Source organism: Hemicordylus capensis, chromosome 3 (assembly GCF_027244095.1).
Source record: "Hemicordylus capensis ecotype Gifberg chromosome 3, rHemCap1.1.pri, whole genome shotgun sequence".
Classification (NCBI taxonomy): domain Eukaryota; kingdom Metazoa; phylum Chordata; class Lepidosauria; order Squamata; family Cordylidae; genus Hemicordylus; species Hemicordylus capensis.
The window spans coordinates 64,207,149-64,230,541 of record NC_069659.1 but is presented as its reverse complement, the minus strand read 5'-3'; the positions used below and the strand labels follow the sequence as shown (position 1 = coordinate 64,230,541).

The following is a 23,393-nucleotide window of genomic DNA, read 5'->3' as shown; positions in this document are numbered from 1 at the left end:
TATTAAAGATAAAAATAGGGATTACAGAAGGCAAAAGGTTAGTTAGGCAAGGCAATTCAATAATTTAGCTAGGGTTCTAAAGGAGAGTCTTGGTTAAATAAATAAATAAATAAATAAATAAATAAATAAATAACTTGCAGCAATTTGGCTAGAGTTCCAAATCAGAGCCTGCTTAGAGGCTTGCAATGGAAGGATGCAGAAAAGCAGAGAGGGGAGCAAAGAGGTGAGGAGGCTTAGAGACAGATGGCTGGAGAAGTTAGCACTACCTATCCTTCCTGGGCACATTAGGTCATGCAATGGCTGGGCCCACAGCCTCCTCATGAGTAAAGTGTAAGGATAGAAGCAGGGATAAAGAGCAGAGGAGCAGCAGCCACATCTCGCAGCATGTGAGAGTATGTAGGATTGCAGGGTCCAAACAGAGCCTGCGGCAATAGTGGCCTGGCTAGGGTAATTATAGTAAAAAATGTGCCCTGAGGCTACTATTGACTTAATCAGGTGGCTATCCCACCCTGGAGGTCAAGGAGTTGCTGTGCAAGATAACAGAATCCATAGCCATCTCAGTGCTCTTTGCTAAGAGGCATTCCAAATGCCTCTTTTGGAGGATCTCCTCCCAAACGATTCACTTTGACAGATCTACTTGCAGACTCACCTCCTATAGAGGAGGGGCAGGCAGGTCCTTTTCCAGCTTGTAGTCTCTTTAACCTGAAGGTATGCTAGCAAGCTCATTCTGTTGCTTAATGGCCCATTTGTGCCAAAGAGCAAGGCAAAAAGCTCAAGGAATGAACTGGGAATGAATTGAGAGAGGTGCTCCTGCGCTATCCCAAAACCTGACTTTCTAGCAACAGCATGGAGGGCAAATTCAGAACTAATGTTAAACCATTATTCAGCATTATTAGCAAGAGCTTTGAGCTTGTAGACTCTCCCTCTTCTTCGGGGAGAAAATCTGCAGTTTATATTAATATTTTAGAATAAACTGCAAGTTCTCATTGTAGCCACCAGGTAGCTAGGGGTTGAACCTGCACATGAGTATACCCCTCAAATCTGGCAACCCATCTGGCAGCCAGGCCCAACCTAAAACCAATCAAATCCCTATCTTAGGGAGGAGTTTGGAGTTACTTTCTGTTTTGGTGTTCAGTCTCTTGGAAGCTGAATAGGGAGCAGCCAGAAAAGGCTGGGGTCACATTCTCCCTTAGGTCTTCAGTGGGAGGCCTGGAATGAGAAAGCTGAAGAGAAAGGAGCAGTCTAAGAAATACTTTAAGGGAGAACTGCCTTCTTCCTTAAAAGAAGGAGAAAGTTCTTATATAGACAGTGAGGCTATTCTCACGCTCGGCTAAAATTGGGCTAGCCCGATTTTAGCAGAACGTGAGCCAGAGTTGCCAGAACCTAAGGGGTATACTCGTGGGTCAAATGGGCCGTAAGCCAGAATTTGGCTTTTTAAAAGCCAAATCTGGCCACCTAGATGAGAACCACCGGGCTCGCAGGTGAGCCCGGTTGCCTCAAAGCGGGTAACCCACTTACGAAGATCTCCCCTTAGCCCAGGTTAATCCCAGGTTAGCAGAGCAAGTGCTCCACTAACCGTGGTTTCCAGATCATGTGTTGCTATGGTGCAGCTCCGCGCTGCGGCAACTCATGAGGAGACCCCCGACCAGGAGGCTAAAAAGCAGCCTCCCGGCTCAGAGGTCTCTCCAGCATGCTCTGTACGCTCGCGCACAGCATGCTGGAATTTCTGGGGGCCGCACAGCCCCCGAACTCCCAAGCCCCTGCCGGCTCCGTGACGGAGCCAGCAGTTGTGTGGGTGGCCGATCTGGACACCCAGGGCTACCCCTCTGGTCGTCTGTGGGGAGAGCAGGCTAAGCCCGTTCTCCCCGCAAACCCACTCTGGGCAAGTCTCACCAATCGTGAGACTCGCCTCATTGAGAACCGCTGGGATCAAGCCCAATCCTGGTAGGCCAGTACCACGAAGCCTGTCTTTTTAGCCCTTAACCCAGGCTGCTTTCTCGTTTGCAAGCTGGGCTGCTTCTGGTCCAGCTTCACACAGAGATGGGAGCCAGAGTGCCAGTCTCTTGAGAGAACCCCCCAATGCATTGTGCATGTTGTGCAGTGCATTGTGGGATCTCTGGAGGCCAGGGTGAGTCCCACCCTCTGTTTACTCATGCTGCCTTGAGCACTGCTCCTAGCCGTGCTGGTCATTGGGCGCACAGGCTCCGCACCTTTGGGGCTGCAACAAGCTGTAGTCTGGGGGAAAAGTAGGCTGAACCCTGCCTTTCCCCCTGCCTGCTCGACCACACACAGTCATGTGAACAGACCCATTATGTTAGGTTGTTTTTCTTTTGTTCTGAATGTGCCTTTGAATGCTACAAATTTATTTGTTTTCCTATTTCCAACCCTTATGTTTTTCTCAGCAATCAAGTTATTCAGAAAATTAAAAAAGAGAGATTCTTTTTCTTCATAAGACTGATTTGGAAAGTGCTGTGGGAAAGGGGAGGGAAGTTCACTAGCACCATGTTAATGAGCCTGGGAGCCTAGGGGGTCATCAATTGCACTGTCCTGTGGAAGTTCTTTAGTGATTCTAGTTGGATAGGGTGGTTGTCTGCGTCTCCTGCTCTACCCAGTCCAGGAAACCCAAGGGGAGGGGGAGAAAGTAGCTCACCCTAATAGAGAGTATGTGGTGGGAGCAAGCATTACCTCTGTGTTTTGGATATGAAGCAAATTGGTCAATTACTTGATTTTTGATGAATTTTTAAAACAAGTCTAAAAATTACTAAAAGCGGCATGTTTCATGGCAGAAATCCCCCAAAACCTAAGCCCCCACTGAGACCATTATTTATCCTCAAGTGGAGGAATCTACCCTTTGCCTTCCTGTAGAAAAAAATATCCACCCTCTTTTTTGCTCCCCATTTTATTTTCCAGAATGGCTTTGCAGAAAGTTCTGAACTCTCTCAACTACAGGCACAGACATAGTACAGAATGACAAGTCTCTGTTTTGAATCTGAGGAAAAGTTGGACTGGAAATCCGATGATAGAACCCTAATTCCAATAATTCCAATATGATACCTCTTGGGGTTTCCTACCCTCCTCCATGAGATAGGGTGGTTGACCCAGTCAAACGGCAGTGTGCCGGGAGAAGCAGAGGGCTCCAGGTGCCAGGACAACCCCAGTAATCACCTCGCAGAAGTCAGGAAGGGCTCAGAGAGGTGGGCAACAGCTGCTGGGGGATGGGTGGGGCAGCCCAAGAGGCAGCCGAAGGGTGGAGAGGGAATAGCAATGATATTAGCTCCACAGCTGCAGCCTTGTGGGGAGATGCTAGTGAAGGGGGTGGAGTTGGAGAACAAGGCCCCTTGGGAGGCCAGGGATTGGGTGGCCCATCCACTCGCCTGGCCAGAGAAGAAGGAGCAAGCTGGAACTGGGGAGGAGTGTCCTAAATGTAGGGCTTTATTTAAGTCAGGGGCTGCCGAAGAGGAGACGACCAGCAGGGATGGGGTTTGTTGGTCTGGTGGATTCCCAGAGAGGAGCTCAGACCTTTGCTCCCACTGATAGACGAAGGAGTGGAGTGACTATACTTCCCTCCTCCCCCAACTCTGAGGCAATGCCCGTGCCTATAATATAGTGCGAGAGGGAGGGAAGGTTATTTAGAGAATTCCTCCTCCCTAAACATGGACAATACCGGGTTCCTGGTATCGGATTGCAATTGATTCTGATTTTACTGATATTGCCAATTTTGGGTCAATTCCAATATCAGAATTCCGATAAAGCACAGGTCTAAAAATATCACCTTCATGGTCTCCTAGACTCCTGTTCATGGCTGTAAATTTGATTTGTAACAGACTGTAAACACAAGCGTTTACAAGGGGTACATGATCACATACATGCGGCCATGGTGATCTCATAAGCCTTCTTTCTGTCAAAAAATAGACTATAAATTGCACAATGGCCCTATAATACAGTTTACAGTTCAAAATGAATTTCACTGCACTTGAGACAAGATACATCCGAATCAGATACTTATCTTCAAACTTGGAGAAGGGAGGTGACTCTGATAGTCACAACTCTAGTGCACAAGTACACACACTAACACTATAAATGGCACCTCCCAAATCTTCCAAAGTCAAACAGGAATTGGTAACCGAAAACAGCCACTGTTCCTGGTAAATAGTTAGTTAGAGTCAAATTAGATGCTGGTTTAAGTACATTATTGGGATTAGTCTACTGTTTGTAATTCAGTAAACAGTAGCTGGATCATAGCATGCCATGTAGGAGGCTAGTTCAATCTGTCCTCCATGGTCCCTATCTAGATGGCTACACTGCAGCAGGTGTTTGCCCTGGAAAAAAGGCTACTGCTGGTGCCAATAAGAGCTTTTCTCCAGAGCAAATAGCTGTGGAGAGCTCGATCTGCCACATGGTCCCAAACTTCAAGGGCCTCCAATCCAGCTATTATTTACTAAATACATAACAAGCATGCTATTTTAAGATTTCATGCTTAAAATAACATCTAGTTCAACCCTTAGAGGATATTGGCATGAATGTTTGTGATATCGAAGGGGAAAATACCACATGATTATAAGTAGTCTTTAGCAGAGCACTTTATCTCTATCTAGCATTTGTAGTTCCATGTGTGGAAAGGGAGGCTTCTATCTTTCATATTGTTTAACTGCAGGAATTCTTTTCAGTTATCTTCTTGCTTTAAATGAAAAATAGCAGCAGAAACAAAACAAGAAGATGGATTGGTGAAATGAATGTAACCTATTTAATATTTCAGGTTCTAGCTGTGTAGCTGCAGTGTAGCTGGCTAATATGTAACCACCCAGCCCATGTGCAAATCTTGCTTATGGTGACAAGGAAAGCAAAATGCATTGGGCTATCTAACCCTGATCCCTGGGGGACATTTGTCCACATCAGAAAGCTACTGCACAATTCAAGATGATTGCTAGTATTTTGCTTAAGAGAGGCTTGGGGCTGAAAGTGGCGGGTTGTTTCAGGTCACGAGTTAGGTGAATCAACTCACTATATGGATAGACACTGAATATTCTAAATAATAGTAACACAAATAGCATACTGTGTAGATAATGCAAAGAGCCAGAAATATTTCCTAGAGGTGCGTTCATGAGAAATAAGAAGTGTTGTGATGCAAGTCACCAGTTATTGCTTTACAAGGAAATTAGGGCTGGTTGTCTGATAGGAAAGACACGATAACTATGCAGGACAACACAACATGCATATAATCAGGAGCGTATCTAGGGTAGGGCAGGCAGGGCATGTGTCCTGGGCGCCACTTGAAAGGGGGTGCCATTTTTAAAATTAATTGTTTTTTTAAAAATGGCCACTGAAAACAAAATGGCCACTGTGCATGCTCAAATGGCCTCTGTGAGGCCCCCATGCCAGGCCTCGCAGAGGCCATTTGAGCATGTGTGGCAGCCATTTTGTTTTCAGTGGCCATATATATATGGCCACCACACATGCTCAAATGGTCCCTGCAAAGCCCTAGAGGCCAGCAAGGGGAGTGGGAACCTTTGCATACCCACTACACAGCCTTTAGGGGCTACAGGTATTTTTTTTTCAAAAAATTAATATAATATAAGTCACTGTACACATATTCAGTTTGGAACTATGTACAGAGAATCAGGGCTTGTGAATAATGAGCTGAAGCTTATGAGCTAGGATTGTATTCATTTGCTCTTACTTTGCTTCTTGTGATAAGTGAGTTAAATGTGATGTTTTAATAATATGGCTATTAATGGTGAATTTGTCTTTCAATCAGTGTGAAATCCTTAGTATTAAGGCCCACTGGGAGTTTCTTGCTCTCTTTCTCTCATTTTAACTGTCTTTCTGAAATACTAGAATACCAAGCAGTGACACAGTTTACTCTGCATATCTTTTAATTATTTTCAGCGTAAATAGGGAAAAGGCAAATTCTCCATTTCTTTTTAAAACTTATGTAATAGTGATGCTACAATGCATAGTAGAAAATTAGACATTAGTTTTCCAAGTACACCTCCACATAGTATTTGGGTATTTCATGAGCCCCAGCATACTGAAATTTGTAGTTTTCTAAATTGTTTTTGAAATATTAAAAGATTAACTAGCTTGACTTGTATTTTTCAGCTGATATTATGGTAAAGTTATCTGAAAGATGGGTGTTGGATGTTTGGACAAGGGGCGCAATTTTAGTGCTTGCCCTAGGCGCTATTTCCCTAGATATGCCTCTTCATATAATGGATTTCTAGGAAGCCCATCACTGCTCTTAAGCTGCTGACTTGATTGGTCATTTTTCTATGGGTATGTTTGTGTAAGATTGTTACTAAGACAAACCATCCAACCACTCCCAGATAAATTCAAAAATGGCTGTGGGTGGTTATGGTGGTTGCCAAGTTACTAAATTGTCTCACCTCTTCCCTGGCCAAATAAATAAATAAATAAATAAATAAATAAATAAAATTGTCCAGAAATGAAAGGGCATGTTACTACTCAATACTAAAGGATATTAAGAAAAAGGTTTAATGTGAGTCCTGAAAGTAATAGGAATACACATGCTTAATGTGAAAATACACATTTACCAATGCATTTTTGTTCAGTCTTGGTTACATACATTTGGGAACAGGATGAAACTGGTTACGCTAACAGCGATTTGAGACCCTATGTAGATTTTGACAAAATATGTCACTTATTCAATCAAATATTGAGATATTTAATGCAAGTCATGGCCTCTGCTGAAACTGAGGGTGATTATGTAAATAGTTATTTTAACTTCTTGTAAGCAGGACACTGTGAAGATTTGCTGTGATGCCCTAATATGCCTATATGTAATAGGCATATTAGGTTGTACTTATCATATTGATTATATTTATAATCAATATTTTTCCCCATTTAAAACATTTATATACTGCCCCATATCAAATCTCAGGGTGGTTTACAACTTAAACAAACAGCAGCTAAAACCTAAGTCTGATTTGGTTTACCAAAATGATTCCCCTTTACACACCTAGTGCTGATTCCCTTTTACAAGCAAAGAGGAATCCTGCCTTTAAAATCTTTCTAAGGGTGGCTGGGGTCAGTGGCAAGAAGGCACCTTACTGGTGGTGGCACCGGCAGCAGCTCCTCTGAACCCCGGTGCTCCCTCCAGCAGCATGGCCTGTGCAGAAGCAGAGGAGATGTGTGGCCTCCACACGTCGGCAGAGGCTGGAACTGTGCCGCTGCTACTCGGGCCATGCTGATGGGGGAGTGCCGGGGTTTAGAGGAGCCAGTGGCACTGCCCCTGGTAAAGTGCCCTCTTGTCACCGCCCCCCCTCCCAGCTGCACTTAGAAGCCTTTTAAAGGAAGAATTCCCCTTTGTAAAGGGGAATCCTCACCAGATTCCCCTTTACAACCATAGCCCCTCGAACCAGTTCAAACCAGTTTGACCCATTTTGATTGAATGGACTGGACCACCGGCTTTTTCAACCAAACCAGTTTGGAGACTGGCGGGTCACTTAAAATTCACTTTGAATTAGAACCGAATTGCCAAAAATGGTTCCATGCACACCAGAGCCTTTCTGGAGACAGGAAGAAAATGTGAAAACTGTTCCCTCTTCCCTCTGAATGCACACTGTGCTGGTCAAGGAGTATCTGACTGTGTTAAGAGCAACCTCTCTATGCAAGGGCACAGCTTCTGCTGTGTCCTTGGACTGCTGTCCAAGGACACAGCCACAGTCTTTCTTACTGAATAGATTAAGTAAAATACTATAGAGAGTATAATAAGTATAATGTATAAAGGTGTTGTAATCTTTTTTGTACGTATGTTAAATGAAATAACTTCTATGTTAAAATATTGTTTATTTTAAAAATTCAGGTTTAATGTTGTTCCCCAGGAAAGAATTTAGATCATTCTCTCTCTCTCTCTCTCTCTCTCTCTCTCTCTCTCTCTCTCTCTCTCTCTGTAACAGGCAAAGTTGTTGTACAAAAATTATTCTGGCTGATATGGACATGTGGAAGAGTAATTCCTTCCCCCACTAAGTATTGAACAAACATAGGGCAAAATGTCACACTTTCAGACCACTGATCATTTCAAAATACCTAAATGCATCAAAAGCATTATCCATCTTTTATTGAGCACATTTTTCTAGAAATTATTGCTGAACAATGAAGAAGGAAAAGAGCTTGAAATACATGTACCAGATTCATTTCCAGAATTACTTGTACTGCAGACTTTGAGCTATTCCTTGTAACCTATAATAAATGAGCAACAAATATATAAAAAGCACTTTCTCAGATACTGTATTATCAGTCATAGCACAGCTGAATGAACAGTAACAGACTAGATGCAGTTGTTTCTTATGTTGCTGATGACTCAGAAACTTAGGCAAGCATGAGAAGATCTCCCTTGAGTAGACCAGACTAGTATGTTTATTGCTACTTCAGAATAATTGTATTTTTCTTTCTTTATTCATTGCTTTGCCTTTAACTGATCTTTGTCCAAGAATGCAGTCCTAACTTCACAAAAGGTCAGTTTTTACATTGAGCAGAGCCAAGTGTTAATTCTTCTTAAGTATTAAGGCTCCAAATGGGTAGCAACATATTTGAAAGTTACCTCATTTAAAATTTATTTGCACGTATAGAATGGTCATTGCAGTGAGGAAGTTCAACTTAGCCTTTCCCCAGATATACATCTAAACATGCAACTCTCCACTTATAGTCTGAAGTGGTTCAGTCTAGGAAAAGCTTTACCGCTTGACTCCAAGCAGTTAAGGGCCAAACTAGACATTAAGGCCATTGACATCAACTGCTTGGGTAAAATCCCTCCTACTCAAGCAGCCCATGTTGTCCGGGAGACTAGGAGGTCTCCCACCCCTGCTGCTGCCACCCCGGGTAGCTCAGATCCACTACTTGGACAAAAAGTGAGGTAGGACGGAAAAGGAGTCCCTCTGGCCTCACATTTTGGTCGTGTGCACCATTGGGATTCTGAAAATGGCCACCAGGAGTGGCGGCCATAGAGCCCCAACTGCAGTTCGGCCAGGGAGAGAAGCCCTGCTGCATTGCAGCAGGCTGCCTCTCCACTGCCCACACAATACATTGTGGGATGAGGGAGGACTTCCTCTTCCCAATTCCATGTCGGGTGGCCACCATGCCAGTCATGGGGGCGTGCGAGAGGAAGCACCCTGAAGAGGAGCAGATTGTATGGAGGAAGGTAGGATCCTGCCTCCCCCTGCCCTCCCCAACCCCAGCAGTCATGTGAACAACCTGATTATGTTAAATGCATTATAGTCTTCTTTGAGCTTGCCTTCACCTTCCAATAGTAGGGGACACTCTATACCAGGACCACAGCATGGAGGTAGAGGGTAATTTAACTCTTTAATTCTATTCTACTTCCCCACAAAAGAATCACATACAAAACTGCTGTGGGTCCACACTGCAGGAAATGGCACCTGCAGGGTCTACATACACTTTTGGAGGGGAGGGGAAGCAATTTTTGTGCAGAATTAACAGGTTACGACCTGTGTTGCACTGCCTGCATGGGTAGCCTGACCTTTTGCCCTCGCCTTTAGACAGGTTTTAAGGGCACAAGTGTGCCTTTAACCATGGGGCCAGGACAATGAATACTTGGTAACAGGGAGAAAAATAAATGGCACAATTAAATCAACAGGACTTAAGGGCAATTCACAATTCACCAAAATAGTGGACTGAAATATGGCTTCATCTGTTTTAACATGTTCTGTACATATAATGGCTTATTACATGCACTGCTCCACAGCACAACTCTTTTTTTTGTAACAGTGTTATAAAGATTTCCCAAAAATGAGCTGAGTGGTAAACAAGAAATCTGACTTGAACTTCAAGTTCCACGTGTATTGAAAACCGAATTACCATTTCAGAGAGAAGAGACTGAAGTGCCAGACATCTAGTAAGTTTTCAAATGTTAAGAAATTTTCAAATAGCCTTACAGTTCAGATGTTTGTAGATCACTCCACATGAAACAGCTGATCTTACCCCTGTGGCTACAGTCACATCTGCCACTGTCATTGTCAGTTCATATGCATATGGCAGCTGAAAAATATGCCACAGTGATCACACAAATAGCTGCTAGGAAGATGCCGCTATATCCATGAATATGTCATGTCAAATGTTCCTTCCTTCACATGACTGTGCTCCTGGGCCCATGGGGCAGTTTACAAACATCTAACTGGCCTCATAAATGTAAATCTGCAGCAAAATGCCCTTTGTATTTTCTCGACTAAGAAGCCTTCTGCCATTATTTTCCAATCCAGATGTTAGGAGCTGCCTGGGTTGAGGTTGGGAGCCATAGCCTCTTTATACAACTGCCCCATGTAGTAAATTGCTGAAGTGCAACGGCCTTACTAAAACATAGAGCTCTCAGACACTGTTCCTACACAGTAAGGATGTGAATGCACCAAGGCTTGAGCACTGGTTCGGTGCCACAGGGAGGGGAGCAGGGAGTGGGGAGCGGGAGCTTTAAGAAAGAGGAGAGCTGTTCCTTACCTGTTCTCCAGCGCCCCATGCAGCTTCCTGATGGGGCAGTGCTTGTTCCAAGCACCTGTGCACAGTGCCAGCGCACACACACACACACACACACCAATTAAATTGATCTCAGTTCCTGATATGATTGCTGGCTTTCAATTTGTAGCTTCTGTTTTGACTCTCAGATTGTTGCTGGTCCCTGGCCTGTTTGTCCCACTCCTGGTTTCCTCCTCAACCCTCCCAGTCCAGACTTCAAATTCAACCATCATGTGGTGTTTGCACATGGCCCAGAGGATTAATATCAATGCAGTGCTGTGTGTTGGTGCCGCGTTGCATTGGGACTAACATAGATGTAGAAGGCCCAGGTATGGCAAAGGACAGCATTAGCGTACCCTGGTATTACTGTGATAGAGCAGGCTGCTTTTCCACTTATTACATGCGTCAATATGCATGTATGTAGAACTTGTCAAAATTGTAAATCCCTAACCCTCTAGGTATGATTTAATTTTTTTTTGTATTTTTATCCCACACGTCTTCAAAAGTGGTGTACATGGTTCTTTTGTCAATTTATCCTTAGAACACAGGCAAGTTAGGCTGCAAAACAATGCCTGAGGGAGACAGTGAGAGAGGAGAGCTGGTCTTGGGATAGCAAGCATGAACTGTCTTCTTTGCTAAGCAGGGTCCTCCTTGGTTTGTATTTGGATGAGTGACTAGATGTGAGCACTGCAAGATATTTCCCTTCAGGGATGGGGCCATATTTCAGTGGAGGAACATCTGCATGCTTGTATGAAGAAGGTCCCAGGTTCACTCCCTGGCATCTCCAGGTCAGAGAGACTCCTGCCTAAAGCATTGGTGACCTGCACCCAGTCATTGTAGACAATACTGGACAAATGGTCTGACTTTTGGTGCAAATTCATTCACACCACCAGAACAATAGATTACTTTGAGAATTGGAGCCAGCTGTCCCTTTATTACAATCACATAGTAATTTAGATTTGGCTCTACTTAAGTGTTCCGTGCATGCACAAAACTGCAGGCATCAAACAATATGAAAACACAACCATTATTGTCTTGCTGTTATTCTGGCCTCTGATAACCAGAGCTAGCAGTCCATTCTGAATAAACTGTTGTAAATTCTCAATTCACAGTTTTATATGACAGGAAGATAACAGTTTTGTGAATAAGACCTCTATTAGGATAGACTATATGAGTGGCAATTACAATCATTAAATGTAATTACATTTAAAATGATTAGAACTTTAGCTATCAATTATTGTGCATTGCACAGCAATTAAGGAGACAGACCAAATTTCAATTTAATTTTTATTACTCTATTTCCCATTCAAAACATTAAATGCTACAGAATATTTTCATTTTATGTATGCCATGTTCTTTGCTAAATTATCACCATACTTTTTCTTAATAGGACAGTCACTGCCAATGGTAGATGTAAAAACAATCCATGCCACTTTCAATTTTTACTTTTACAAGGTGAGGAACTAGGTTACTGTGGTTATTTTCTTATGAAATTATAAATGGTAATACCTGCCTTTTACCTCCATAGTTGAATAAGATTTTTTTAAAATTAAAGCCATATATATATCAATGATAAATTGGTCAATTATGATTATTAACTAACCACTGAATGAAATTTGCTGCCTGGCATTGATCCTGAAGCCCAAAGTATGTGAACAAAAATCTTAACCCAATTACCTTTTCATCACTGTTTATTAGGAAAAACTTTGAGGTTATATAGACATTTTTCAGAATATCTGTTGTTTGATGCTTGGGAGCTTCCCCTAGTTTTCCTTATTGTTAGATTTAGATTTGGCTTTACTTAACTACATTAATTACATTACATTACGTTACAACTATGAATCCTAACCTTACATTAGAGCAGGAAAAAAGATTCCCAATGTGGCTTGGAAACAAAGGGCAGCTTCCTATATTACATTTAAGAACAACTGCTGACATCCTGATCGATAATCAAGGTGAGAGGCTGGAGAGAGCTGCATCCATGCAGTGAGAGCCTAGTGCTAACGCAGCCAGAGAGCTCTACTACTTATGGAGCATGTGTGTGTATGCATGTGTGTGAGGTGGGTGGGTGACGGTGATTCCACTGAACTTCCCTGCCTTCAAAGGGAAAATATGTCCCTGAGGGCAGTGTGACCCTCAGAGACATATTTTAGGAAGGAACAGGCCAGTTCCAAAGATGAGGAAGATCAGCAAACATCATTCCATGCACTCAGATAGGGGGAAAGCTTTTCACAGCATGGATGCTGTTACCAGACCCACTCGCTTCACCATTTTGGGGTACTTTAGTGTACTTCCTAAACTTAAGCCTCAACCATTTTCTGTCTCTATGATTGCTTGGAAGAGAAACACTGACTTTATTCCAGGTAAATGATCATTCTGACAAAGGATCTTCCTAAAAAGGCAATACTCAAGTCCATTGCAAAAGACCTGCCACAAACCCAAGGAAATACCCTCCCTGATTGCAGTATGGCATAAGCAGATGAAATACGGAACAGATAAGTCTGAACGTTAAGGAACAAAAGAGAAAGGAATGCCAGCTCTCTTCCTTCTTTTATTTGATAAGAATCCCCAAGGTTGAGCCAAGCTCTACTCAACTCTTCCCATTGTTAGCAGAATTGAGCAAGTCCATGCCAGAAGTTATGATATTTGCTCCTCCTGTGACCAAGTGATTGCTCTGTGATCTCTCTCTCTCTCTCTCTCTCTCTCTCTTTTAAAATATCCTCTTCATGGAGTATACAGGGAAGCACCACTCAGACATAACCTAATTATAACCAATATTCTTGCCTTATCAGGAGCTATAATTCCTGAAGTCATCAAGAAACTGCTGAAGGGGACCATCGGTCAGTCTCCCACTAACTTCCAGACATATTTTTGCTTAAAAGAGCCCCCTTCGAACCTGGGATTATGCTTTTGCTGCTGCTATCACATCTGCCACACTTGCTACCTGTACACCAGCATACATCTTGCCATCTCACACTGCCAGGTATGCCCATGAACTCGCTCTGTGCTTGAGCTCCCTGGAGATAAAGATCACCACCACCAAGGGGGATATGACATATGGCTTTTCTCTTCTCTCTCTCTCTCTTTCACCCTTTGACCTCTACCCCCCTTCCTAGTATAGCAACTCAGTATACTAGGTCAGCCATGTTTTCATTTTCTGTACCTCTATTACCCTTCAGTAAAGCAATTCTTCAAAGTCACATCTCCACCCTCTTTCTTTCCAGTGCATCCATGTCATGGCTGCCTCTCCTGCACAGCTCTTAAGCTATTTTTTATGACTGTTCATGGGTCTGCACCATTTGACACTGATTTCCCCCATTTGGCCCAAAACAAAGAAAAGGAGGATCAGGGGCATAGCTAGGGGAGAGGGTCTGTGTCTGCCCCTCTTGGAGTGAGGGAGATAATGAAGAAAATAGAAAAATAGTAAGGTGTGGAGCTGGGGGGCCCTTAGGAGCTGGGGCCCCAGGGTTCTTTGAACCCCTTCACTCAATTATAGCTTCACCCCTATGGAGGTTGTTAGATGACACACCTCCTGCAGACCTTGTAACAAAGCATCTTCCTGGTACACCTATGCTGCATTAGTCAGGATATCAGCCAATGAACACAATCCGAAGAAGTTGGATGTGCCGAAGCACACCCAGCTGAAGGCTGAATGTTATTGACTGCATACCCGGCTTGTGAGCTTTCAGAAGCACCTGGACTGAGGATCTGAATTACTGAATCTATGGTCTGATCTAGCAGGGCGATTCTTGCATTCTCAAGTCCCATTTATACCACACATGTTTCCACCCCAGGTAGACTACATTTGTATCATTTGAAGGGCATATAACATGTCTGAAAACATACAATAAACTTAGCAGCTCTCTGGGCACATGTTTCTATGCACACATATGCCTTTCAAATAATTTAGGTAAAGTGGAAATGTAGTACCATTTTTGCACAGCATATGAGCATATATTGAAGCTATTCACACATGCATTCAAAACTTGGCTAAGGAAGCCCAGCCCAGTTTTGCAAGCACATGTGTATCACCGGGACTGGACCCAATCCCACTGCTGCAGCAAACCTGCCTATGAAGCCCCCATCCAAAATGAGGTTAGGAGAGCGAGCGCTCTCCTAACCCCATTTACCGATTGGCTGGGGCTGGCAGACTGCAGGGCTCCCAGCTGGCTTTGGAGAGGAGAGGATGGATCCCCATAATGGAAGCTCCATTATGGGAGCTCCAGGGGGCAGGGCAACATGGGCAATGCATCCGACACCCTGACCCTTGGAGCTATTGGCAACAGCTGGTAATAGTCTGGGCTGGTGATTTTCCCAAAGGAAAGGACTGGATCGTCTGCAGGGAGGTAAGCTTTTTAAGGCTTTTTCAGTCTTCCTCCCCGCTAGCCCTCTTGCCATTTCTCACTGCTCATGAGAAAGGGCTCATTAGTTTTTTAAAATCCAAGTTAAAAAACAGGATCCACCAACTGCAACAGATGCCCTTCACTTTTGCCACAGCCAGTGGGAATGCCCAAATTGGATTGGCTTCTTGTGGGTCTTCAGGGATAAAGATAGCTTTAACAACTAGGTTTGTCAGAAAAAAATTCCCAACTCAAAGGAATAGGAGGAAATTCTGTAATGAAGTCCCTAAAAACCTTTGTGAAGCCACCTAATGGTGTAGTGGGGAAATGACTTGACAAGCAAGGCAGAGGTTGCCGGTTTGAATCCCCACTATGGGATACACCTATTTTGGGCAGCAGCAATATAGGAAGATGCTGAAAGGCATCATCTCATACTGCACAGGAGATGGCAATAGTTCCTCCTGTATTCTACCAGAGACAACCATAGGGCTCTCTGGTCGCCAGGAGTCAACACTGACTTGATGGCACACTTCACCTTTACCTAAAAACCTTTGTATCATGCATCTTTGGCAGACTGTGTTAACTTGGTATCACTTAATATCCACTATAGCTACTTAATTAGCCACTATAGCAAGCAAGCAAGCAAGCAAGCAAGCAAGCAAGCAAGCAAGCAAGCAAGCAAGCAGTTACTCCAAAACATTGCTTCCTGTACAGTGGAAGCTGTTTGGCAGAAATCTGGTAAATGCGCCTAAGCACATGCCATGATAAACCAGGTACCATAGTACTACTTCAAATATATGAATTCTGATATGAATATATATTACTCTATATGGTGAGTCCGCAAAGACATAACACATAAACCCAGCAGTCCATCAGGGACTCAGAAAACCACTTGTTCTTGCTGTCTGCCTAGAAGGAAATATAGGCATGGGCGTAACGATAGGGGGGGCAGGGGGGGCACGTGCCCCAGGCGCCACTCGGTAGGGGGTGCAAAAAAGTGCCCCCACTGGTCCCCTGCCTTTTACAAAAAAAAATTTTGTGTGTGAAAAAAAATTTTTGGTGCGAAAAATTTTTTTTTGTCCGCACTGCACAGCAGGCAGTCCGCAAGGCGCAGTCCCCTCCCCGGGTCCTGGCGCCCCCCCCCGGGCGCCACGGGCGCCTAAAATTGCAGAGAGACAGTGCCTGCCTGCAGCCGCCTGCCTGCTTGCTGCTCTTCTTTCTTCAGCATCGTCGTCAACGTCTCCTTCATTCATATCACTCCGCTAGCCTGAGCTCACTCCCCGCCCCGCCCCGTGGTGCCGCCCCCTGCCACCAGTCACACATGCGTGTCGGGAGGGAGGAGGACACGCCACGCATGCGTGTCTGGCAAGTGGGAAGAGAGCTCGCCGCCTGCACGTGGACTTCTTCATTGCGTGCGTTGACTCGGCGGTGACCACAAGGCAGGGTGGGAGAGCCCAGAGCGTTTGTGTTGCTGCTGCCGCCAGCTGCCTGCTATATCTGTGTCGCACTCATCACATTATTACAAGGACAACAAGGTGTGTGTGTCTGCACAATGGCAACCCGGAGGGGGGCGCTTCTTTGGGGAGCGGCTTGCTTGCTTGCCTGCCGGGGGTTAAGGCATTTCAGAGGAGCAGAGATTGCCGCAGCCGAGTCTCCACCCCCTCCCTTAGTGAAATCTTAAGTGGCTGACTGGGAACCCCCCCCCCGCCACACACACAGAGACACCCCTCCTTCCGCTGCTCAAGTACGCTAGAACTTTTCCCAGCAACTTCTAGTTGATTAAATAATATACATGTTGGCTGCTGAGGCTAGCTCTGCATGGAGCCTCCCAGATCCCTTCAATGGTGACTGAGTTGGTGCTGATCACTAATGATGATGATGACAGGGAGCCTTTTTCTTAAATTACTGAGCAAGCCGTTCAGTAGAACTTTAATGACTCTGAAATGGAGACAGATACAGTTCCATCTCGGTTTTCCCCTTCCCTAGTTTTCCATCTCGGTTTTCCCCTTCCTCTTTCCTTTCCAGATGCTGTAATGAGAACACATCACTTTCGTTCCGAGGTAATATATTTAGCACGCAATCTCAAGGTCAGAATGAGTTTTCTTACCAAAATACAAATCGCTGAAAGTATTTATTTTTCTTTAAGAGCTCTCGCCATCTTCTTTTAAAATTTTGCATGGAAATATTATAATTTTTAACTATTTCTAACTATTTCACTTAAATTGTTAAGTATCCTAATAAACTATTCTAATGGTTTGCTTGATAACACAGGTATTTTTCTAATGTTTCCAAAGTAAGAATACTTTATTTCATATGGCAATTATATATATATATATATATATATCTATAGAGAGAGAGAGAGAGAGAGAGAGAGCGCACCATCGAGTTGGTGTTGACTCCTGCCAACCACAGAGCCCTGAAGTTGTCTTTGGTAGAGTACAGGAGGGGTTTACCATTGCCTCCTCCCACACAGTATGAGATGGGGGGGCGCAATTTCAGTGTTTGCCCTGGGCGCTGTTTTCCCTAGTTACGCCTCTGAATATAGGAGCATTATTAAGCACCTGGTGGGCCATATTTGTCCTGTTTACACAGGTTTTATATATCTTAAATTCAATGATACAGTCAAATTTATTCATAATAATTCCATATTATACTGAGCTAATGGTCTCTAAATTAGCTGGGCAATGAAAGGAGGTAGGAAGTTTCTGCACAATTTTTTCTTTTAAATGAATACAGAAAATACAGAATGGCCCAGGAAGGACTGAGCATGGACGGTGTTCCTAGGAAATACAGAACGCTGACGATACTTGAAGGTGAAAAAGAGGGGAAGGTGGGACAGGGGAAAGCAACTGGTCTGCTTGAGCAGCACCTATGAGCTTATAGTATCTTGAAGAGATGGGATTAAGGTCAGGAGTGCTATACTTCAGGTCTTTCAAGAACAGGCCAGCACCATCTTGTGTTTGCAAATATAGTGATTTTTATTCAGCATTCAATACATAAGTGTGGAGTGCACTTGTTGCTTCTGGTAGGAAGAGATTAGGGGTGTGCGTTTCATTTCGGATACAAAATGTTTTGTGCCCAAAACAGGCCATTTTGGTTGTTTTGTAGCCGAAACAAAATACCCAATGCTCAAAACAGAAAATTGTGTAGCCGAAACAAAATGTCCCTGTTTTGGATCCAAAATGTTTTGTGCCCAAAACAGGCCATTTTGGTTGTTTTGTAGCCGAAACAAAATACCCAATGTTCAAAACAGAAAATTGTGTAGCCGAAACAAAATGTCCCTGTTTTGGATCCAAAATGTTTTGTTGTTTCGGCTGTTTCGGAACTCCATTTTGCAATCATGAAAAGTCTTTCTCCTTCAGTCTCCATTTTGAGTTTTGACATCTGTTTGAATTTCCAGCCCTTCCAGCCTGAAGATTGGCCAGTGAAATCATGGGCTGATCTGCTGGCAATTGCCTCCTTATTCCTTTTAAGGAAATTTAAAGGTAAAATGTACCCTCATTGGCCAGTGAGGCAGTGTGCACACTGCGTGGGGCAGTGTGCATTTCATTGTTGTTGTTTCACACTGTTGTGTGTAGATCAATTGCATTTCGGGGGGGGGGGGTGGATGTGAATGACTTTTGGAAATCTGCCTGGTTCTTTGCAAAGCTCTGCTGTTGTTGTTGATGTGTGATGCTGATGCTATTTGGGGTGGATTTGGGGCAGAAAGGGGGCTTTGGGGTCAGAAGAGTGGGTCAGGTGGTAGTGCCCCAATGGGTGCCCACTGCCACTCAGATTCCAAAGGAATAGGGCAAAAGGTTGGTTTCTTAGAAATTGTTGAAGTTTACGCATCTTTAAGGTTTTTCCCCATAGGGAATAATGGAGGTTTCAGCAGACCCCTAACTCCACCTGGGGGGCACTGGGGTGGCCCAGAGCGAGTGGTAGTGTAGTGCACATAGGGTGCCAACAACCCCCATGGGTTGCTAACCCATGGGGCGCTGGGTTCTGCTGTTTCTGAGGTGTTCTGAGTGTAGATTCTCTGGTAGCATTTGAGATTTTCAACCATTAATCCACTCTCATCTGCTACCAGATAATCTACATTCAAAACATCTCAGAAACAACAGAACCCAGTACCCCATGGGTTAGCAATCCATGGGCGTGGTTGGCACCCTCTGTGCTCTACACCACCACTCGCTCTGGGCCACTCCAGTGCCCCCCAAGTGCAGTTATGGAGCTGCTGAAACCTCCATCATTCCCTATGGGGAAGAACTTTAAAGATGTGTAAACTCCTTTAAATCTTTAAAAACCAGCCCTCTGCCCAATCCTTTGAAATAATTCTGGCAGCTTCCTTGCCCCCACTGGGCACTACCACCCACCCAGCTCTGCTCTGGGCCACCCCTTTCCTCCCAACTTGAAGCTATACTTTTGCTGAAACCTCCATTATTCCCTATGGGAAAAATCTTAAACTTCAAAAATTCACCAAAAACCAGCTCTTTGCCCAATTCCTCTGAAATGTGGGTGGTAGCTTCCACCCATTGGGCACTACCACCCCCACCCACCAGTTTTGCCCCAGGGCCATTTTTTAAAATCCAAAATATTTTGGATTCGGATTTTGCAATTTCAAACAAAGAACAAAATTGGGGTGTTTTGGATTGGCTGATTTCTAACAAAGAACAAAATGGAAGTGTTTCAGATTCGGGCCAAAAACAAAACAGAAAAAAACCCAAAATGCACAATCCTATAAGAGATAATGAGGTCATTCACATGACCTTTGAAAGTGCTGGGGAGGGCAAGGGGGGAGCCAGGGTAGCACCTACCTTCCCCTTCCCCAGAAAATCTGATGTGGTGATTCATGAGCCCACACAACCAGTGCTTTTGCGAGCTGAGCAGTGTTCTGGAGTCCAGGAAAAATGCGTCCCGACCTCCAGGTATCCCACAATGCACTGCACGATGAACACAGTGCATTGAGGGATTCTGCCATGAGTCCAGCACTCTAGGCACCCAACTCTGTGTATGCTTGGGCTGCATTTACTCAGTACCTAGGTAAAATGGCACACTCGGTCCCTTATATCTAGGTAAACAGTCAGATAAAAATCCCAAGCTACTGGGGAGGGCATAGCCAGGATCAGTCTCAATCCCAGTGGTTCACACAAGCAGCCCTATGCAGGTAGGGATGCCCAAACCTGGGAAGGGCTGCTCATGTGAACAGCCTCAATGCATTCATAGCTTGCTCAATATATCATATCCCCTTCTTTTTAAATAATTGCCCCATTGATTCTTATTTAAGCATAAATAATACAATTTTCCTTTTTTTATACTGGTACAACTTTAATCATCAACTAATATCTGGAATACTTTTTTTAAAAAGTCTACTTGTTACTCCATCAGAATAGATTCTGGTTTGGGCTCTTATGTATCTTTCTCATTTCAAGATTTGTTGTATCTTCATCTCTGTTATAAGGTTGATGTGATATACTTGTGACTTCAGATTAGTCTTGTGGGTTGTAGTACTTATAAATTTCCTTTGAATCTCTTTGTAATAAATGTATGTTCTCCTTTACTGCTCTCTTTTCATATGCCTCAGTTGTCTTCTATTTTGCCTGTACTCTCTCTTTTGTGTCCACACACTAAGAATTAAAATCATAATGATTTTTTTTTAAAAACCAACCCTTTGGTTTAAAAGTACATTGAAGGTGAGACTGACTTTAACTCATAATGGTAATAATGGAAATTAGAATTAATGTGCTGACTTTCACTTCCACCCCATATTATTGATATAGATGTTCTACAATCTCATATATTTTCTCTTTATAACTTATCCTCCTTTTACCTACACTTTCAGTTCCTCTTTCTCTTTCATATTTATATTCACAGTGATATCTGTAACACAGTCTGTATCTGTATCATTTAAGAGATACATCTTGAACAATTAGTTCCTATCCATCATGATAATGAAGTATAGGAACTAATAACTGAAACTGAGAACATACCTGTTTAGTCCAACTTTTAGTTTATAGTTTTAAAGTTTTAGGTTTTAGAGATTTTATCTGTTTTTCAGACTGTTTTAATTGTGTTAATGTTTTAATTGTTGTTTTTCTTAGATGGTGAACCACCCAGGGACTTGCTTATGGGGAGGTATAAAAATGTGTTAAATTAATAAATTAATTAAATGTTTAAGCTGTATCTCTTGAATGTTTTCATGTAGGTATCACTGCAGAGGAAGTGAAAAATGAACAGAAAGTGTGGTTAGACTGAGTGTAAGTTATAAAGCGAAATATGAGAATGTAGAACATCCTTAAATGTACTTGAAAATCAATATTTTTTATAATTAAACTTCTCCAAAATTTCATGAACAGCTGGGCTCAGGATCTGGGAGCTGGTCAAAGGGAGAGAGGCCTTCCTGCAGCAAACTGCTGTTACCAGTAATGGCCCGGGAGCAGGAAGGAGTTTATATTGGCTACAAGAGGACCACACCCTTTCCTTCAAGCCAAGGTGAATCCCAAGTAGACCCCAGCTAGTCCTCCTCTCGAGTAGTCCCATCTTGAGGCAAATGTCTGGCACCCAAGCTTTAGCTCCTGAGCTGGTCTTGAAGGGTCTCTCTGGCTTTGTCTGTGCTGAAGGGATCTTGCAGGGGCTTCCCCATGGAAATGGGAAGCTGGGGATATGTCTCGAGGAACTACACTTAAAGGGTCCTATGGGGGCTGGTTCTCTGGGGGCTGCATCTAGTGTGACTGTGGGGGCTCGGTCTGTAGGTACAAAGTAGTCTGGTGGTGGTGGAGAAGGGTCTGGGGCTGTCTCTTAGGTATGGGGGGGTAAGAGTCATCATCTTTTCTGGGCTGCTATTAGCTCTGCTAATGGAGCAAAGAGTCATCTTTAAAGTGGTGGATCTCTTATATTAAGCAGGGGGACAGCAATAGGGATGTGCACAGAACCAGCTGGCCTGGTTCGGTTTGAATCTGGACCAGACTCGAACCTGACTGGGCCAGTTCGGTCCGGTACCTCCTCGAACCGCCCCCCCCCCGGTTTGGTTCAGTCGGGGGGGGGGTTTCATGGACCTTTTAAAAAATTATCCCCCCCACCTTTACTCCATTTGGGGCTCCATTTAGTTCCTTGAGGCGGGGGGGGGGGAGTCTGCAGAAGTTCCCCCTCCACCCGCCGGCCTCAATGCAGCCTGAACTGGCCAATTCGTCTGGCTCTTCAGCCCATTTGGGCCTTCCACCTCCATGTGATGGCCATTTTGTGCCTGCGCAATTGGCCTCTGAGAGGGCTGGCATGACACATGCCTCTCAGAGGCAAATTGTGCAGGTGCTGCGGCGGCATCCAAAATGGCCACCATGCAGAGGGAAAAGGCCTGAATGGGCCAAAGAGCAAGCCAAATGGGCTAGTTCAGGCTGCATTGAGGCCGGCGGGGGGAGGGGGAACCTCTGTGGACCCCCCGCCACCTCAAGGAACTCCCTTGAAGGGAGTAAAGGTACTTTTAAAATGAAATGAAATAAATAGAAACACGTTCGCGAACCCCTGATCAGTCGGGTGTGTGTGTGTGTGTTCAGTCTGGGGCTGGACCGAACAGGGAGTGGTTGGGTTCAACCCTGAACCATTGAACTGAACCGGCTCAACGTTGAACCTGTTTGATGTTGAACCGGTTTGCACATCCCTAGAGTGCAACTTCCCCTCTCCAATCCCAGCACAGCATCCTTTCAGTAGTTGTTGCTGGTGTTAGGGGTTTGCACGGAATCTTCAGTCCACAAGCCAGTTAGATCGAACTGCCAAGCAGTCCGTTCTGTTCAGTTGACCTGGTTTGACCTGGTTCAAGGGCTATGCCTTGAACTTATGCCTGTAAAGAAGAATCAGTGAGAATTTCCCTTTACAAGCAATGGTGTGGCGTTTTCCTTTGAAAGTGTTGTAAGATCAGCCGGGAGTGTCTAGGGGGGCAGCTAGAGGACACCTTACCAGCTTCAGCAGTGCAGTGGCAGTGGTTCCTCTAAGCCCCACCATTGCTTCCCCACCAGCAGAGCAGATGGGCAGTGGAACTGGGTGGTCCACACTGCCAGGCTTAGAGGAGCTGCTGCTGCCATCACTGAAGGCGGTAAGATGTCCTCTCACCATCCACCCCAGCCACACTTCCAGCTGTCCTTTACAACTTTTAAAGGATCCCCCACCACTTTGCTTGTAAAGGGAAATCCCCACCAGATTCCCCTTTACAAGCATAGCCATTGAACCGGTCTGGACCGGGTCCTGTCTAGTTCAAACTCAGACCGACCACCTTTTTAGGTGGTGGTGGTCTGGTTAGAATTTGAATTGGTTGAACTGGTTCTGCACTCCCTTAGCTGTTGTCTACCTTTTGTTTCTTTTTAGATTATAAGCCCTTTGGGAACATTTTTCTATGTAAACTGCTTTAAGAACTTTTGTTGAAAAGCGGTATCTAAGCAGTAGTAGTAGAAGAAGTAGAAAATACTATGATTCCCACGAAACTTTGTGCTGTTCCCAGGACCATAAGGTTTAAAACCCCTACCTCTTTCTAGGAGCATCTTTTTCAAAATAAAGCCACAACACCACTTTGCCTTCAGTGTCAAGAGTGAAGATGAAGTTAAA

General features: G+C 44.2%; 1 protein-coding gene and 1 long non-coding RNA gene across 17 annotated transcripts in view; one reads left to right on the top strand and one right to left on the bottom strand.

The window, feature by feature from the left end:
• The window catches only part of EPHA6 (EPH receptor A6), a 750,202-nt gene that overhangs the window by 497,456 nt on the left and 229,353 nt on the right, over window positions 1–23,393 (bottom strand). The window lies entirely within an intron of this gene.
• The window catches only part of LOC128350438 (uncharacterized), a 78,430-nt gene that overhangs the window by 54,310 nt on the left and 727 nt on the right, over window positions 1–23,393 (top strand). For 3 of the 6 annotated variants that reach the window (XR_008319323.1, XR_008319325.1, XR_008319320.1), the window contains exons 3-8: window positions 9,745–9,871; window positions 11,873–11,937; window positions 16,848–16,909; window positions 18,223–18,307; window positions 21,007–21,058; window positions 21,158–21,293. This is a non-coding gene — a long non-coding RNA (uncharacterized LOC128350438). Of the gene's footprint in view, window positions 1–9,744; window positions 9,872–11,872; window positions 11,938–16,847; window positions 16,910–17,558; window positions 17,636–18,222; window positions 18,308–21,006; window positions 21,059–21,157; window positions 21,294–23,393 lie in introns of all 6 variants that reach the window. The other 3 variants (XR_008319322.1, XR_008319321.1, XR_008319324.1) reach the window with 3 other exon arrangements.